Here is a 20,456-nt window from a genome sequence, read left to right as displayed (position 1 = left end):
AAAACCTGAAAAACAGGTTGGCTGGAAAACTGTTCTAAAAAATGCCTTACTTATTCTGGGTTCAGCCTGGCGTGTTATTCCTTTAGCATGGCTGGATAACCTTTCTAGAATGCACCGCATCTTTGTGACCTTCTCCTTCATCCAACGGCTAAAGAACAGTGATGCCCGGAACAGGTGATCTATTCCGATTGCTGGGGGTGTGTTAACAATCGGCGCTCGATCTAAAATTAAATCTGACAGCCTTTAGCTGTTCAGAAATGATTTGCGGCACGACATTAGCGAATGTAACATCAGCTGAAGTATCAAAGGTATAACCTTTTTCTCGACACAGTTGTTTTAGTTTGCGAACAGTTTCCAGCCCAACCAACGCCTGAAAGATTGATTTCCATTTCCATGAGTTTTGTAACTAAAACTCTCAATCCGGGAAAAACTATCTTAACTCAGCTAAGATTCTTTGTTTGTATTAGCGATTTCAAATAGCACACCCTTCATTCAACATTTATCCTCAGTTCTAGTTCACCTTTGTATTCTTCTCCCATGTCACTCATTTTGTACTTTGCCTCTGTTTTGTCTTTACTCTGACTTTTGATCCTTTCCACTCAGTTACATTCAATTCTGCATGAGATCCCCGCTGCAAAGTTAACAAGTGTCACAGCGATGACTTACTGATAAGAAAAATGATCACATTGATATGTTTGTTAAAAACCTTATTCAGGGATATTCGTGACCGTAAAATTACAAGATGGGAACAAGATTGAAGACTGATTGTGTTTCATATGCACTGGTATCAGATTGCTTCCCGTCTTCAATGTCTCCAACAAAGAACATTTCACCTAATGGTATTAATTAATGATTGAATTGTCCTCTTTCAAGTCCACAATGAAGCTCATTTTATTTCCCGAAAGCTTTCTTAAAACTCAAATGTGTTCGAATATGCCAAGAAAAACGGACGCCCTCCGCTAGTTTACGGAATGTGATACATTTTTAAGAATTTCGCCATGTGACATGGACGAGAATTTGAAACGAAAGTAGAGATAGAAACCAATCTGTCGTCGTTAGCTATGTAAGGCTAGCTTATTGTATTTGATTTCCTGATCGAACACGGTGCTAACTGGTAAAATGAGCTTGGAATTCCGGAGTCAACTAGAGGCTGCTTAATTAGATTATGTCGTGACGTAAATGCCGATGTTGCGATTTTCACAAAGTTTGTGCGGAAATGAAAGGCCCCGAACTAACTTTTTTATCCTCGAAAACAACACTATTTCCACTTATCATGAGCCTAACCTGAACCAATTCTGAGTTACACCACATGGGGAAAATGATCATTGAAAATTTGCGACAAAATGCGATATTTGGATTTTCAAATCCAAATTAGATGAAATGGTCCCGTTTTAGAGTTAAACCATACCTCAATCCTTCCTATAAAAATTGATAAAATTGATACGAGCTTGCTTTCTATGGTGTATTTCATAAGCAAAGTTCATTTGTCTCTACTTGGGGCACTGATTTCTGTCATTTTATGACCTCCGACGCTCATTTCAGTTTACGAGAATTTTCTAGCGTAAAGAAGCAAGTCTGGGAAGAAAACCTTACAACGTTCCTATGTTCACTATAACATGTATCTGGGCAAAATATGAAGGTTTTCAATTTTTCGACCATGTACCACATTTTTCGATTTTCACTCAGACAATTCACAAAGTCGCTCTTATTTTCCTTTTTTCTTAAGGTTTCCGCTCGGAGTGGGAGAGCAAAATGTAGCCCTCACAGACTTTTGTATAAACCCTCAGCTATGTTCGGCATGTAAAATTTCTCATTCATTAGGTAAGTTCCGTTGCCCTTTACTCCCTTTTTTATTTCAAACCTAGGGATACATATTGGATTTAGTGTAACAAGTTTCACTCTTCAAAAGAGTTTTATCCGCGACGGTAGAAAATAAAACGCTTTTTGTGACATTAAAAGAAACTGTTCGTTATGATACTGATTTTAAGGTATTATTGTAAATCCATAGCTGCTTCTCCTCTTCTTACATGATAACTGCAAGCGAATTCAATAATCATTGGATCATCAAGATTTCCATACGTTGCCAAAAGCCAGCGAAATCAGTTGTTTTCTTTAGATATACCTGAAACAGCAAATAACCTGCGATAAATTTACCTTAAAAAATGCGAATTGTACTTATATTTATCGTTTCATGATCACTGTGGTCAACTTGATCTTTTTAACTGTCCAACTTATTACCTAGCGTCCAACGTGGTGCATCTCAAGGATAAAATAAACACAAACGACGCCAAAAAGATTTTCATTTAACCATTTCTTACCTTTCTTCTTTGTGGCTTCTTTTACCTCTGGTAACCAAACACGGAGGAACTTTATTCTGTTCTCCACACCAACGGCCACGAGAGAGCTATCCACGCAGGCCCCTAAGCAGACTGGCCGTTCTCCGATATCTAGCACAATCACAAGGTTCCCTGATCTGGAACTAAACAATCGAAGAAAGGTATCCTGGTCGCAGCATACCAGTATAGATTCATCGTCGACAAACTTACAATCAGCAATGTCACCGCGGTCTTTCAAAAGGGTGTTTATTGTTTTTCCAGTATCTGCATCAAGAATGTGTAGGCCGAAACCCTCCTCAAGGAAGTTGCAAGCAGCGACGGTGTCGTCTCTGGGTGAAAACAAGAATTGCGGGCGAATAAACTGGTCGCGCCACACTGTGCTTCTCTTCCACACAATGGAGCCGTATTTCCAAAAAGTGACGGTAACCAACTCGTCATCCCAAAGTGTGTGTTCAAGAGGAATGGTTTCGTAGGTACAGACTAAGACTTGACCCGGCTGTTGAACGACACTGAATGGGTGAATCTATCTCCGGGACCACAGGCCGTGACGGTAGGAAGAAATTCATTTTCGGAAACATTCATTAAGTCCAAAACCAACAGCTCTAAACCAACAGTACAATGGGACCTATTGCTGTCCGAATAACTGATCTCATTTCTTTGTCTAAAAAGAGAAGAGGGAAATGGTATGGAAGAAACTGAATAATCATCAAGCTCTAAAATCTTTTCAGAACGATCCCACTGGATACGGTCATTTCATATGTTTGTTGTTGTTTGATAGCCTGATGTGCTGGTCAACCAGTCCTTTACCGACTTATGAGAGAAGTGAAGGCGACTAACCCGAGTTGGGAGAAGGGTAGATATGCATGCAATTATCTGGCCAACTCTACGTCGAACGACCAAAGAAATATCTCCAAGGACTAAGATTCTCGAGGCAAATACAACCGGTAAAGGTTCTCTACAAGCACTTAATGCAGACACAAATCGCAAGACTTTCTCTTCTTCTAGCTGTAGTTCTCTACAAAGTTCATTCTCCAACCGCTTAAAATTGGAAAGATAAACAGATGCAATACCTAACGGTAAGATACCTTCTGGCTGATTCAGAGTGAAAACAGAAGCGTTCTTACTCATAAAATCCACAGGGAAATAAGCATAGAGAAAGACGCCTTCGGATTTATCAACCAGTTTTTTTAAGAAAGCATCCTTATGCTCCTGCTCGGTTGAAAGCCTAAACTCATTTCAAAGAAATGCTTTATGTCTCTGGAGTTATCTTCTTGGTTTTCTTCAACCTGGATGGGTTGTAGATGTTTCAGGCTGTCTGAAATGTTTATCTCAGGTCGAGTTGTAACAAAGAAACGAATCCATCCTGGCAGCTTACAAAACTGTTTGGCGACCACATCGAGCAGTTGATTGCGTCCCTGATATTCAATTTCATCAAGAGCATCTATCACTATTAGGATGCTGCTTTCGGGTTCACTGACATCACTTAGAGGCTCTTTGAAGAGTACTGAAAATAACTCTTCAACACCCATGCTGTTGAGCTCCAGCCCTAGATTCCTTGATAGCTGGTTCACAAGGGCCTCTCTGTATTCTGGTAGAGTATGAGTCAAGTGAGAAGCTAAAGATTGAAGCATCAGTTGAGGTTTTCTATAGTGCACATTGTTATATTGACAAAAGTGGCTCCCTGACAGGCGCGCCATTTGCAGCATTCGTTTGCAAAGAACAGCAGATATTACGGACTTTCCCATTCCAGCATTTCCACTAAGAACCATTACTCGGTTTGAGCAATTTCTGTCATCTAGCCATTCTTCAACTTGTCTGAAGATCCACTCGCGTGTGCCTTCTTGGAACATTTATGCGCGATGTTTGATTTCTCCTTTAAACTCTGCTTTCGTTAGATCCTTGAAAATTTTATCTGATCTTTCTTCCTCTTGCCTTTTTTCTAACTGCTCGATCTGCCGCTTGACTTCATGAAATTCTGTTTTCAGTGTTTCGTGTCGTTCTTGGTCAACTTCATAAGTTTTAGCTTGCCTTTCTTCCAGTTCTTCTAGTTTTGACTTGTTTTCGTCAAGCACTTTGCCGCAATCGTGTTGGATCTGAACCACCTTTGACAAGATCTCGTGGGTTTCGATCTGGTTACGTCTGATATCTCCTAGATGTGACTTGATTTCCTCTTCACTGTCAGCCCAGTCTAGAAGTCCATCAATATACTCTTGTTCTCCACAGTGTTTATTTTTCAATCTATCTATCTCTGCTTTATCCAGTCCAAGAGCAATGAGAACAGAACTTATCCCCTGCCAAAGGTTGTTGAAAGTTGACTCATCAACACTGATAGATGTGATATGGCCATACAACTCATTGCGGTAAAACTTGATGCGAACAAGGTTTGCTTCAAAGGAATTATCACTCGAGTGTGGCTTAGAATGCCATCCCGAGGGTGGAGGGGCTAGGCCACATATTTTGGTGAAAAGGAGGAACAACAATGTGATTTCAAATGATCTGGAGTCTGGAGCAGCCCCAGACGGTGGGAACAGTTTGTCCCATTGCGGCTTTTTTAGGATTCTTGTTGGCGAAAGAGATTGAAGAATTTTAGATTGAGACTTTAGATTAGTAGCAAGGCTTGTGGGTGTGTGATAACGATCAAAAACGTCCCTAAGAACCGCTGTTCCACCATCAATAAGAAGTCTGCTGAGTTTGGCTCTGTTTGTCTAAGAAGTCTGCTGAGTTTGGCTCTGTTTGTCTTCTCCTCAGAGCTTGCCAGCGGTGAGGGTGAAGAGGTCGCCATTCCTGTTGCAGATGCTATTTCCAATCCTAAATTGATAGGAAACCCAGATGAAACTGACAAGCTTTAAAATCGATATTTCCAATAAAATATATAGAGCTACCGTTTTCATCTTAAACACGGAGGCGCGCTATGTAAGGAAGTCTTCCCTGGGAAGACCTAGGCTCATTTGTCACTCACCGTTGACGTGTGCGGGTCAAATTCAAATGCTGGTAGACGAACAAAAGGAGCTATTGAGATATCTATTGTTTACTTCCACCAGTATTGTGGCATGAGGTAACATGCGAACCACCGACTTCGAGCTCAAATTTACCGCCACAAATAAAGACAGTTTCCATTGGAGAAAGGAAATACAAATCTCAAAAATTCTTGTGTTGTGATGAAGGCATTAAACAATTTTGAGGAATGCGCCCCCTGTTTACTGCTTTGGTGTTGCTGTAGCTCAAGCTGACTTGACTCTAAGAGTTCTACATCACACGACGGTTGATTGACAAATGGTCCAGTGGGACCTAAGGCTCCTTTTATAGCGCGTCTTCGTGTTAACACTTTATCTTTATGCTTGATCGCCGTGGGGAGAATAATTTCATAGTCATATTATAAAATGAAAATTCTGATTTTTTTAAGATCATTGTCTAAGTTTACTAAATTACAGCTATACGGTAACAACTATCTCAGCAGGAAGTGATTGCCTTACTTAATTTGAGGAGGGTGATAGATTTGTACATTCTGATAAGCTTCTATGTAAATAAACAAAAGAGTTCAAAGATACTTGATTAGTGCACATAAACATGCCTTGTTCTTAACTATGTTTGAAAAGAGCTACTTACATGTACAGAGCTAAAGCAATTACCTGTGAGCTAAAGCGTTTTGAAAGTGGTCATGGTTTTGATTTCATCAGTTTTCCCCTGAGTGGCGCTGTAGATCAGCAATTACCTAGACCTTATTGAAGGAAAAAAAAGTAAATTGTAAGATTAAGGCAAAATGTGCATCCCTGCCACGTGACCAGGACCAGGTTAGGACGGTATTAGGCAACTAGGCCCCGGTTGTTTACAGAGTGGTTCACAATAACCGATGGACGAATCGCTATTCAGGGGATAAAAGTTAACGAAACGTACCGCGCTACACCGCATAGTGAGTTGTCCAGTGGATAGCGTTATCCAATCTTCCAACAACGGGGGCCAGGAGTATTCCTATCTAAGAACACAACAAAGCTATTCCAGTAGGTCCCGAGTCTGCGTCTTTCGCTTAAGTTTAGCCTGCTTGCCGTTAAGCCATCGCGTCTTCTAAAAATGTGAAAGAGGTCACTGTGAAAATAAATAAACGAAACATATAAATCCATATTGGTTCGAGATGTGGACACATTTCAGTAGTAAATAGACAAGATTAAAAATGATACTTAGAACTGTTTCCCGGTCGTTATTCAGCTCGTTTTCTCTCCTATCAACTTTGTCTGTCAACCTCGTAGAGTCAGCGCAAATTATTCCACAGAAATCGTTTGCTTTCCCTGGAATCTTTCCCACTTAATACTTCTCTCAACTTTGCATTTGTTCTTGAACAATTCTGCAATTTACTTATATTTATATATTCTTTTATTCTACCGCCTGTCACGATCGTATCAAAACGACCTTGGAGACTCCTCAGATATCTGCCTTCTTCTTCTCAGACGTATCCATCAAAAAGCAATGACGACATCATTGATTGCTCATTAACGACAGCAGCACCAGCTGCATACATGCATTAACAGTAGAGAATCAGTGATGTGAGGTACAAGTTATCGTGGACAACCATGAATTAATATCATGATATTAATTGTAGCACAAAGTATGCGCCAAATACAGAGTAGAATGTTCACGATCGTGAATAAGTAAGGATAATGAGAACACGAATAAACAATTTCCTTATACTGCTCTTATTCATCTTTTGTACATAAAGGCATAAGAATGAAATCGTGACTGTGTTCGAGCAATTCATCGAGAAACGAGAGAAAGACACTCTGTTTTCAAAATATCAAATAATCCTTATATTTTCCAAATATCATAATATTACAGTAGGTGTCATATTTTTGTTTTGAAAACCTGGTAGCAATTACTATGCTTGTTGCTGTTAATCCACGACAACTACTTTTCAAAATCGATACTTACCTTTGAAATGTACAGACACACTTTAACCTTGCCTATACTGACGGGATGCGATACAGAGACTGCTCACTGGTTAGGAACCAGTTTCACCGAGTATATGATCTTAACAGACACTAGAAATGGTAAGTCTTAACCAGCTAGAACATAAGGAAAATGGGATGAATTTTGAAGCTATGGTTGCCTGCTTCTATTTTGGTTGCACGTACAGACAGCTACGTCTCAGTAGTCGAATTATTTATTATCGCGATATTACTTTTATAAACTATTCCGACAGGCTTCATAACTTCGTGATCATCAATACAATTTATTTTTCTAGAAGATGAGCAATGTTTGTATCTAATATTTAAGGAATGTTAGCGGCCAATGAAAAGATACAAATATTCTCTGCAACCAGACGCATCAATATTCAAGCAATGTTGGGAAATAGTTTTAAAATGTGCGCTCTCTATTTTATCTCAGATTGGCCTGTTTGGTCAAAGTGTACGCATTCTTAATATTGCAATAATCCCATGGAAGAGATTTCATATATGTGTTTGGCACAGTCAGATGTTATTGACCAAAAGTCCTTTCTAGAAAGATCGCATTACTGATTTAAGATCGTTTTCTTTGAACGCACTTTCCCGATCTGTTATGTATATTCCTCTGTAATATTTCTAGCTGATGCTCCCTGCATCGCTGATTTAAAAAATTTACATAGTCCCTCCCCTCTTTCCCCCGACTCCCTAAATAACCTCGTAAAGCTATTGACGAGGAAAAGTGTAGTTCGTATATGTAAGGATGATTTAACCAAAGCAGAACGATTGATAATTTCAAAAGTGAAAACGTGCATCCTTTGACAGAAATCCTGATGTTACCTTTGTTCACCGATACGCATACGTCAGCTGGTCTCTATCTTCTCTTCAATGATTAGTTCTGCAATGTTCAATCAGTGAAAAAACAATATTGAGAAAAATATATGTCTCTCTCGTATATGTGGTTGTGGTTGACCGCAACGATATAGAGGTGTATGTCTTTTTTCAGTTATCATGATTATTCCTTTCTGGGGGGGCAGGGGTGGGGGAGGGATTAGAGTGGGGCACAGAGAAGCATCAATGAGGGGTTATGCCTCGTAAAGTTAAAATAAAATAATTTGGATCTCTTAGTCTTCAACACCTCTGTTTACAACACCAGTCATAGCTGTAATGATGGAGCGTCAAAGAGCGAGGTACAAACGCAGCAACTACACTTTTGGCACCGATTATCCTTTCAACATACAGAGAGCAAACAAAAAAATGGTAGTATACAGAACGCGTGTCAGATGCGAACCTCGTAAAGGCCAGACCGACGCAGAGTCCCTGTGGCTCACTGGTGGAGCGTCAGAGCGGAACGCGGCATGCTAAGGTCTGAAACCCCGTATGGGGAATCAGCATTTGTTTTTTTTCCCACTCCCTTAAGAGGACCAAAAGAAAATCCTTTTCCCAATCTCGAACACTAATTTCACCCCAAAACAGATATTCTTCACTCACCATACTAAAAATTTAATATTTTGGTCTACAATTGAATGATCTACGTTTATTTTAATGATGGACTTATCAGCTAAAAATGACACTCCTAGAGAGTGTGAAAAAAGAAGTAACTTGAGACGGTCTTAGCATTGTTTTATTTTGGCTATTTTGTATCATAAGATAAATTTTCACTTCATTTCTACTAGTTTAAAATTTCTTTACTAAAAATTTCTTTCTTCTCATTTCTGACTTGGCTGAAGGTCATATGTTCCTTTGTTGTCTCCTTTTCATGACCTGCTTCCTCGTTTAAGCCTACTAGCTCGTTCATTAAGCATAATTAGGGCAATTATACAAGGACAAATATTACATTAAGACTAGCCTAGATGACGGACTAGATAACAAAATCTAGACTTGGCCCCGTTAGTTCGAATGGTAGATTGGATAGATCTCTATTCGATCAATAGAGCAGTACGTTTTGGTAACACTTATCCGCTAGATAGTGTTATCCGCTCTTTGAACAACTGGACCTCGGTGAATATCGATTTAAGACGTACATTTGTGCTTATGTTGTTCAATCTGTACGACCAGCTTCTTGTAAATCTTTCTTCACTCATTCCGCTGGTCTATTCACACTATTTAGATAAGTTGTTTTCATCTGGCTGACAACCCGTGCTTTTTGACAAGTCGCTATTGTGACTTTGCCTGAAATAGCATCGTATATCTTGATATCGATAAAAATAAACATTGTTGGGTAAACAAAATGCGGATATAAGTTAGCCGTATGACCGGATTATCTGCCATTTCGAAGTTTCCTGCCCGGCCATTCATGTGATACATAACCTCTGGAAACTAATTTCACCCTCAGCTTTCCAACTTAAAATATACTTTAACATGTCTAACAAATATTTTCAAGCCCTACCGATCACCTTTTTATCTGTTTTACTATTTCTTCCGGTAATCGCGACTGTTTCGACAAATTTATCTAGCAATGTCCTAAAAAAGGGCACTTTGTGTTTTGATATTAACAACGGATTCTCTCCTGGTCAAAAGGAGAGCTTGTTCAAAAGTGTTCTGGTATCCTCCACATTACTATCAAGCTTGCCAAAGGAGAAAAAAGATTAAAATAGTCATGCTTTGCAAATATTGTTCATGAGTTTGGTTTAAGGTATAGATTCTTTACAACTAGGAGATAACACTATGTCCTCTCCCATGCACATCTTCAACGAAAATCATCTGGTTTTCTTCATGGAGCCTACAAAAGATAGAAACACCTTTACAGTCGGGGACCTGTCATTATCTATCAACTGGGACGGAGGGGGTTGGAGGATTTTGCTTGTGTCACGATAAAATTTACCTGATCCGTTAAGGCTCTATAATTTTTCTACGCGACCCTTCCCCCCTCCTCATCGGAGGTTTATCGGAAGATAATTTCTTTGGTCCCCTTTACACTTTGTTGGTGACGACTGACTATCCCCCTCCGTTCCCTCTGAAAACCATGTGATCCCCTCAGAATCTTCCCTCCCTCCCGACGATAGATAAATAAATAAATAATGACAGGTTCCTAATGTAAAAGAGGAAACCTTGCACAAACACTAAGATTTGTTAGTAGCAGCTTCATTGGGAACATGCATGTCTTTATATACTATCCAAATTCTAAAGAATATGAATAATATAGTGTAAGCAAGTCCAGTAGAGGTCAACAAGAGATTGCAATCAAATGTTTTAATTGATTCTCATTTAAACTACCATTATTGGCTTGTGTGATCAAATACCGACGGACTCTTCCTAACCTTCATTTTCGGAGTCTTTTTCTCTGGGAAATTCTACATGAATAACTTTCATTCCAGCTCCCAACAAACCGACCACAACAAGATTATTCCTCCGGCAGGCTCCCAAATTAAACGGCCTTTCCTCAATGTCCAAGAGGCAAAGCAAGTCACCATTGCTAATGTTAAACAGCCTTAGAAAGTTGTCACTTGTGCTGCAAAGTAGAGACTCGTCGTTACTCTTAAATTTGCAGTTAACAATGTCATCGTGGTCTTCAAGTAGCGTTAGCACTGTATTACCGCAGCTTGCATCAAGGATGTGTAGACCATAACCTGAAAAGAAGGAAGCCCAAGTGACCACAAAGTCTTCTTTGGGCGAAAAGTTAAACCTGGGCGAAAAGTGACCTGCGTCATACCTCGTAGAGACTCTTTCCCACACAATGTCCAAGGGTCTGTTGTTTCTCAAACTAACTATTAATTCTTCTATGTCAAAAAAGCCATCGTCCATTCCCTCACAACAGTAGACGAGCATTTGACGCCGATGATTGCGAGGCTATGAGTTCGCGAGATAAACAGAGGACTCTTTCGGCACCGTTTAGCTTGGTAAGAGGCCGTACACACTTGGACAATTCAAAATTCCACAGCTCTGGTATTTCATTTTCTAAACATACTTCAACTCCCGTCTGCACAAGGAGAAGAGACAGTGACGGAGAGGAGAAAGACTTGCGCTTCAGAATCTCTTGACTTGACATTCTGAAAACGGTGACATCAGTAACCCTGTCATCCGTACAAACTGAATAAAGAGTGTTTCCTTCTGGTGAAAACACAACCCCTTTTACCACTGGTATGGAAGAATTGATACTTTCTCTTCTTTGGTGGTGAATTTTCACTGTGGTGATGTATTTGTAAGATGAAATAATTTGGATATATCAACAAAGTTGAAATGGTAAATTGGCCACCGTAACGATTACAAAAGCTGACGTTTCGAGCGTTAGCCCTTCGTCGGAGCGAATATAGGAATTGTGGGTTGTGTGTGCTTTTAAAGGTAGAAAGTGGAGCTACGTTATTGGTGGGAACATATCCTTTTTAGACGTGAAAGTTTCAATTGAAGGTAACGGTTTATGCACTAGTGTGTATTACAAACCTACAGACTCGCATAATTACTTGTTATATTCGTCTTCGCATCCATCTCATGTTAAGAATTCCATTCCTTTTTCTCAGTTTTTAAGATTTCGTCGTTTATGTAGTGATGACTCTGATTTCCACCACAAATCAGAGTCAATGTGCCAGTTTTTCGATAGACCTGGTTACCCTGTTTCTGTCGTTCAAGCGGGTTACAACCGCGCCCAACTTATTGATCGACATTCAGCACTACAAACGTCGCATAAGGAAGATTCCGACCGCATTCCATTCACTCTCACGTTTCACCCTCACAACCACACAGTTAAATCCATCATTCTTAAAAACTTTAAATTACTTCAAAACGATCCAGAGACAAGCACTGTCTTTTCGCAGCCTCCGCTCGTTTCATTCAAACGCCACAAAAACATAGGCAATTTTTGGTCAGAAGTTCTTTTCAGACTAATGACCAACCAGACACTTTTAAATGCGCTCGTGCACGATGCAAAACGTGATAAAATATCGGGACCTAAACGATCCATTAAGATCACCGATCACTTCACGTGCACCTCCGCCAATGTAATCTATTTCATAACTTGCACTTATTGCAAAAAGATATACATCGGCGAAACAGGCAGAAGACTGACCTCCATTCAGCTCAATCGTGTGCTGGATACCATGTTGCAAAGCGTTCTGTTCCGTGTCGCTAAACTGAGAATTCAGGAACCCCCTTCCTTTGATGCTGTCGAGTTCTGCTTTGCAAAGGTTGAAGAGGATCTCATGGCCGTCTTTCTCGTCCGAGATAAATTCATATGGACAATAAAACGAGGTTTTTGTTAACCAATCTTTCACCGACTTATGGACGAAGTGAAGTCGGTTTTGGTGGATTGGCAACAAAGTAGAAATGCCGGAAATTGCTTTTTTTGCCTTTCGTAGAGTAGCAGGAGCTAAAATTTTACTAGGCTCTAAAATTTTGGACACAAACGCTACAGGCAGGGGCTTTCTGGAAGCTGGTAGGGCGCAAAGGAAACGAAACACCTGCTCTTCTTCAATCTTTAACTCTTCGCAAAGTTCCCTCTCTAACCGTTTAAAATGATCAAGATAAACGGACGAAATACCCAGTGGCAATTTGTTCTCTATTTCCTCGATAATAATTACCGAGATGTTCTCCTCAAATGCGGCGATAAGAAAATAAGCAAAACGGAAAACAGCTTGGGCCCTTTCAACCAGTCCATTCAAGAGAAAATGCTTGTTTTGTGACGCAAGTTTGCTTCCCAGACGTAGTTCAAAGAACAAACTAATACCTTTCAAGTTTTCTTCCTGTGTTTCTTCAATCTGGATGGGCCGAAAATGCCTCAGGCTCTCAGCAATGTTTATTTCTGGTCTGGCTGTTACAAGAAATCGAATCCATTTTGGAAGCTTAAAAAAATGCATGCTAATGACATCGAGCAGTTTGTTGCGTCCGCGATATTCACTTTCATTCAGGCCATCTACAACCATTAGAATGTTTCTTCCAGGATCTTTGACAGCACTCATTGATTCCTTGAAAAGCAAAGCAAACAATTCATCAACATCCATGCTGTTGAGTTCCTCACCAAGATTCCTTGATAACTGTTCCACCAGGGTTTCTTTGTAATCTGGTAGGGTATGAGTCAAGTGAAAAGCAGAAGATTGAAGCATCAGTTGAGGTTTTCTGCAGGGTACATTGTTATGTTGACAAAAATGGATCCCTGACGGGCGCCCCATTTCCTGCATTCGTTTCCAAAGGACAGCAGATATTACGGACTTTCTCATTACAGCATTTCCACTAATAACCATTACTCGTTTCGGGCAATTTCTGTCCTCCAGCTATTCTTCAACTTGTCTGAAGATCCACTCGCGCATTCCTTCTTCGAATCTTTGTGAGTGATATTCGATATCGCCTTTGAAGTCGACCTTCGCTAGATTCTTTAGAATGTCATGCGATTTGTCGATTGCCTTTCTTAACTGTTCGATCCTCTGCTTGACTTCCTGCAATGCTTCATGCACTTCTCTGGTATCGTCGGGGTGTGTATCTTGGCTTGTGACTAATTCGCATAGTTTTGACATGTTTTCCTTAAGCGCTATGGCAGTTTCGTGTTGTTCCTGAAGCATCTCTGAAACAGTTTCTTGCGTTTCAGTTTGGGCTGGACTGATTACCCTAAATAATGATTTGGTATCCTCTTCACTGTCTGCCCAGTCTAGAAGTGCATTAATATAGTCTTCCCCTCCACAGTGTTCATCTGTCAATCTATTTATCTCTACCTTATCTAACCCAAGAGCAACGAGAACAGAACTTATCTCGTGCCAAAGATTGTTAAAAGTTGGCTTGTTAACACTGGTGGATGAGACATGACCGTACAACACATTGTGGTAAAACTTGATGCGAGCAAGGTTTGCTTCATAGGAATTATGACTCGAGTGGGGCTTAGAATGCCATCCCGAGGATGAAAGGTTTAGGCCATACATTTCGCTTAGAAGAAGGAACAATAATGTTATGTCAAATAGCCTGGAGTCTGGAGCAGCTCCTGACAGTGGGAATAGTTTTTCCCATTGCGGCTTTTTTAGGGTTCTTTTTCGCAAGAGAGAGCAAAGAGTTTTGTAGTGGGAATTGAGATTAGTAGTAAGATTTGTAGGGGAGTGATAATGATAAAAAACGTTCCTTAGAACGTTGTCCCACCATCCGAACCGAACCGAACCGAACCGTTGTCCCACCATCAATAAGAAGTCTGCTGAGTTTGGCTCATTTCGTTCACTGTACTCACTTTCATCCAATCCATCTATCACTATAAGAATGTTTTTGTCGGGGGCCTTGAGGCTTCTGAGAGTTACTTTAAAGAACAATTCAAATAAATCTTTTACCTCCGCGTTGTTAAGCTCTACTCCCAGCTTCCTAGAAAGTAAATTGACGATGGCTTTCTTGTACTCAGGTAGGGATTCTGACAACTGGCTTGCCAAGGACTGAAGCATCACTTTTGGATTCCTATAGCGCGCCTTATCATGCTGACAAATATGACTGCATGACGATCTGCCAGCCTCTTGCATTTTTTTGCGGACAGCTGCAGAGATGACAGATTTCCCCATCCCCGCAGTCCCACTTATAACGGTTACACGATTTTGAGAGCTTCTATCGTCCAACCAATTCTCTACTGTCGTGATAATGGACACACGAGTTCCTTCTAGTTACCTTTCTGTGTGTTGTTCGACCTCTTTGTCTTGGTAAACTTTTCCGATTTTTGTTAGGATTTCATTCTCTTTTTGATTTCTAGCTTCCTCTGTCGCGTTTTTCTCTCCATACTCAATGTGCTTAATAGCTTCAAGGTGCATACATACATACATACATACATACATACATACATACATACATACATACATACATACATACTTTATTGACTTTCCCCTAAGGGGGCTTTTCAAAGACAATGTTACAAAAATAATCCTATTTCAATTAAAAAAATCCTATTTACAATTAAAAATGTTTTAAAATCTGAATGTTTTAAAAGCAAAATAAAAGTATACAAATATATATGTAAAATTACAACTCTTTGAGTAATTTGATCCTTAAACGTTTTTTAAAAACATTAACGGAGTTGCACAGTTTAAAGGAATTATCCAAAGAATTCCATAAGTTTACAGTTCTACAGAAAAATGTTTTCTGACCGCTAGCAGTTTTAAAGAATGGAATTTGCAAAAGCTGCGAATTTCTGGTGCTACGTCGACTAACCTCGGCTCGCTTTATGAATTTTGATGAGAGGTATTCTGGGGCCTGACCAGTCATGCATCCAAAGGCTAAGTAGCGTTCAGGTAGTAAAGCTGGCTTTGAACTGAAAGCCAATTTAGTTCCTTGCGAATTGGTGTAACGTGGTCAAATTTACGCGCACCGCTAACAATGCGGCATGCGAAGTTCTGCACCGCCTGTAACTTGTTAACATTGCATTTTGAGGTATTTGACCAAACATTGGAACAATAAAATAACCTACTGAAAACTAAGGAATTAATAATCATCAAAAGTGTACGTTTGTCGAAAACATGCTTGACACGGTTTATTTGGCCGGGGCGGGACATGCACGAGGAAGCGTCTTAATTATGTGTTCATCGTAAGTTAAATTAGAATCCAAAATCACACCAAGGTCTTTGGCGGTGTCTGCGGGGACGATGTCCTCACCCATAAAGGAAAGGGAGCGAAATTGCAATTTTGCACGCATCTGCCTGCTGCCAAATATCATCAGCTTGGTTTTGCCAGGGTTTAGTAACAATTGGTTGTTGGAACACCATTCTCCTATTTTAAACAAGTCGTCTTCCAAATCAGCAATTGCATCCAGGTTGTCTTTAAGTTCGAAGGAAGTGATGAGTTTCGTATCATCTACATAACTCTGAGTACTGCATTTCTGTGGGATCGATGGAGGATCGTTCGTATATATGCTAAATAGTAATGGGCCTAAGATACTTCCTTGAGGGACGCCGTTGGTCACAGACAAAGGCTCAGATAGCGTCGAATGGATTCGTACTATATGTGTCCTGTTGCTTAGGTAACTACGAAACCATTAGAGAGCGTCAATGGAAATTCCGACATCTTGCAATTTTAAAATTAACGTGTCGTGATTGACGCCGTCGAAGGCTTTGCTCATATCTAATAGAACAACTGCCGTTAACTTCTTTTTGTCAATGGCGTTAAGAATTGTGTCAGTTGTTTCAATCACAGACGTTTCGCACGAATGCCATCTCTTGTTACCGCTTTGGCTCTTTGATAGGGTGTCATTCGATTGCAGATACGAGGTGAGCTGATTATGTACTACCCTTTCGCAAACCTTTGATAAGACTGGTATAAGTGAGATGGGTCTATTATTGTTTGCCTGTTCCTGGTCGCCCTCTTTTGGGATTGGTGTAACCACAGCTGTTTTCCATTTTGATGGAAAAACACAGTTTTGAAGGGATGCATTAACAATAGACGTTATTGGGTGAACAATTGGATTAAGACAATCCTTGATGACACGAATCGGGATTTTGTCTATCCCTGGGGCCTTGTTTGAAGGCATCGCTGCTATTTTACGTTCTATTTGTTTATAATCAATGGTACTCAGTGTGAACTGGTCAGAGAGAGCGTATTGTCTCGGTAAAAAATAATTCTGATTAAGTGTTAGGTTGCATTCATTAGCCAGGGACGTAATTTTGTCAACAGTGCTCTGACCAACAGATACGAAAAACTGATTAAATTCGTCTGCAACAGCTTTTTCGCTCCTGCTGTATGTTCGCTGAGATGTAGATTTACTGGGGATGCACTGGCGAATTGCTTTCCAGATATTATTGGTGTTATTTGGATTCCTCTGGATTTGTTTGGCAACAAATTCCTGTTCAGCAATTCTGATTTCCCTCTTTACTTCCTGTCTGAAATATCTGTAGGCAGTCCAACATAGCGGATCATTTGTTTTCTTTGCTTTTTTACGCCAATCATCCCTGGTCTTCATCAATCCGCGGATGTTGTCTGTTACGCATGGATTTGGTTTACAGCGTGCTTTAAAGGTTTTAACTGGAGCATGGCGGTCGAGTATCTCAGTAAATAGCGAATCAAGTGCATAAATTTTGTCCTCGACATCGTCGAAAACATCAACTATGGACCATGGTGCCAGTGATACGTCGTTGCTAAAATCAACAGGACTGTAGTGTTTAAAACTTCTGGTTGCAATATAGACGGATTTGGAGCGCGCCTTCTTCAATATTAAGGTGACACAAACCAAGTCATGGTCGCTAATCGAGCTTTCCATAACCGTAGCCGTTTGGTGCTTTTCTTGATTTCGAAGGACCTTCTCGAGTTTGGATTTTGTCTCGTCAGCTGCTTTGTAATCTTCTTGATGCAACTGATGCAATTTATGGATAGGTTCCTTTGTTTCATTTGAGTCTGATGTACCTCTCTCAATCTGACTGTGTTATCTTCGAGTACTTTAAAGTTTTCCAACTGCGTCTCATGTAGCACTTTGACACATTGCTCTAATTTTGTTTGTAATTGAGACATCTCGTCGAGTCTGATCTTACTTTCCGTTAATGTTCTATGGTCTTTAATTTGAATTTGACACAGTTCTTCGAGGCAATGTCGCTGTTCTTTCATTCGTTCCTTCTTCATACCGGAAATTGTATATCTCGTCAAGTTTAATGTTGCAATCCTGAAGTATCGGGTGACCTTTAAGCTGAGTCTGACGCATATCTTCAGTACTTTGTTGCACTCCAGTTTGCGAGTGATGAATGTCATTCAACTGCGACTTGATTTCTTCTTCACTTTCACACCATTTGAGTAACAGGTCAAGATATTCCTCCTCTCCACAATTTTCTCCCTTTAATCGATCCACCTCTGCCTGATTCAAACCAAGAGTAACAAGCACAACATTAATATCATGCCACAGAGAGGAGAAAGTGAGCGTGTCAATACTAGTCATGAACACGTGATCATACAGTTTATTTCGGAAGAGCTTCACTCGAACAAGGTTCGCTTCAAGAGAGGTGTCACCGGGAGAAGGCTTGGCATGCCATCCAAGTAGGGGAGGGGATAGTCCGCATATATTAATTAGTTAGAAGAAGAAAGCGAAGAGTAACGTCAAAGGTTTTGGAATCTGGTGTAGCTCCCCCGTGTGGGAACAATTGGTCCCACGGAGCAACTCTCAAGACCTTTTTCTTTAACAAATTACTCAGGAGTGAATAGTTAGCACTGAGACCTGCAGATAGCTGTAAAGGAGGGTGATTGAAGTGTCGAAAATCTTTCGTAATACTGTTGTTCCACCATCGATTATAAGTCTGCTAAGTTTGCTTCCACTTGTCGTCTCTTTAGAGCTGACCAGGGATGATGGTGCAACAGCTGCCATCTCTTAGTCTACTTCAGGGCTTGAAATCTCCATAAAAAGCACAATTGGGACGGAAAGGGTAAATTATAATCAACTCTAACAATGTTATCGTTACCTGATAAACTGGATGAACGTATCTAAACCTATCTGTCCTGACAGGACGGAAAATGCGTGCAATGTAAGTAACTCCCGTTGTCCCATACGAAGCCTTAGAAAAGTTTTCTAAGGCTTTGTAAGGGGACAACGGAAGGTACTTGCAGTGCACGCATTTTCCGTCCTGTCATGATGGTCATAAATATATGTCACGAAATGCTCTTAACACGAGAACTATAGTTAAAGAAATTAATTACGTGCTCGGTCATAACGTTCGCTAGGTTGTTAAAAATTGTCATTATGCATTCTGGGGTGTTTAAAGTACTGTCAATAACATTTGAATGCAAAAAAGCTAAATTGATGAACGAAGTTTGGAAATATGTCAAGGTGTTATAAATGCTGCTTTCAGCAATGACCACCTTACATTACCCCTTTGTTTTGTAACGCTGTACAAATTTTCTCCTCAGAATCCTAAGCAACAAGTAGCAACGTTTCGTCCACACATCACAAATATCACAAAAGTATAGATAAAAATCTTCAATTTGCGACACGAGTGGAAAGCAACAATTCTAAAGAGCATGAAAATGATTTGATATGTACATGATACATAATAGTGGGTCCTAAGAGAGTTTCCTTGTTTTATTGGTTCCTCCCACTTACGTAGTGTCTGGATCCTTTCTAGATTCCACCTTCAAAAGAACAGTCCAACGAATTTGAATTTAAAGTTTCTATATTTTCGCTGCAAGGTAAAATTTAAACCGAAACGCTCCCTTTTCTAAATCTCGAGATCGCAATTTTTTGGTGAAAAGAGAAAATGGGGAACGTTGAAGTTGTTGTTTTGCGGTTTCGGTCACTTTTGGATCTGTTTCCTGCGTTAAGAACGAAACATCTTCAGTTCTCCTTTTGCGGTTTTCCGCATTTCCTTGTTTTCGTATTTGGTTTTTCAGTTTTATGAACTTGAACTTGGTTCATGCCCTAGTACTCCGTGGCTGGCTAAGGAGATCTAAGATGTCCTAAATTTAGCAGTGCAAAGTTTTGGTCTTGATGGGTTCGTACGTGGTTTACTTACTATCTAATTTTGTTTCAGTTTTAATGTGGGATTGGATTTTAGGGCGATTTTTGTGGCTTGCAGAACACCGTTTTGAAAGAGAAAACGCACCTCACAGGTCTTACAGCATTACGTTTGTTTACATTATAATTGATACTGTAGTTGTCGACGGACAAATCCTGGTGGGAAATGATATTTTGACCTTTGCCGCTTTGGAATGAATTCTATTTACAGAAGATGATGTTTTGATTGTTAAAACCAGTTTCTCTTCTTTATCTTGTACTTTGCATCGATGATATTTTAGTCATAATAGCAGTCAGCCTCAATTTAAATTAATAAGCAGCATTCATAATTTCCCTCACAGCTCTAGCACTCTTTTAATTTTCTATCAAGATTTTTTCAGTACTGAGTCACAACCTCTCCCGCCTTCCTTTTTTATCTACATTTATGCACTCATTTATAGGTGTAAGTAAAGCTATATATCGCATTTCTTTTGAAACGTTTTTCTGCATTGTCTAACGCATTGCATTAATTTCGAGCCTCACTTCACAGACACGTCAATATTCGTTTCAATGCGCGATGATGGAGTAAACTGAAGTCGCTTTATGTCACACGACGCTACTCAAGCAATATCGCCAATATATAATAACTATAGACAATACTCGCTTGGTTTTAAACGAGCAGGTTTTCTAGCTCTTACGATTTGGCAAATATTTCAGTGGAATAGAGTCGTCTTAAAGCTACGGTTTTTTCCAACTACCTCCAGGTATAGGTTAACACTGTCTTGCGATTGCACAATGAACAATGTCAAAATAAAAATGTAGATGGCTCCTCGACCTAAAATT

General features: G+C 39.9%; 2 pseudogenes across 1 annotated transcript; both read right to left on the bottom strand.

The window, feature by feature from the left end:
* Window positions 1-200: 200 nt before the first annotated feature.
* LOC148737992 (uncharacterized) lies at window positions 201-6,245 on the bottom strand (annotated as a pseudogene). The gene is made up of 3 exons (XR_015996797.1): window positions 6,231-6,245; window positions 2,319-5,041; window positions 201-2,122 (listed from the first exon to the last, which is right to left on the bottom strand). The product of XR_015996797.1 is annotated as an uncharacterized LOC148737992 (transcript).
* A 4,277-nt stretch (window positions 6,246-10,522) lies between these two features.
* LOC148737991 (uncharacterized) lies at window positions 10,523-18,491 on the bottom strand (annotated as a pseudogene).
* Window positions 18,492-20,456: the final 1,965 nt, after the last annotated feature.

This window comes from Stylophora pistillata, chromosome 2 (genome assembly GCF_964205215.1).
Source record: "Stylophora pistillata chromosome 2, jaStyPist1.2, whole genome shotgun sequence".
NCBI lineage: Eukaryota > Metazoa > Cnidaria > Anthozoa > Scleractinia > Pocilloporidae > Stylophora > Stylophora pistillata.
Note: the sequence above shows the minus strand (reverse complement) of the source record. Positions and strands in the feature narration are given on the sequence as shown.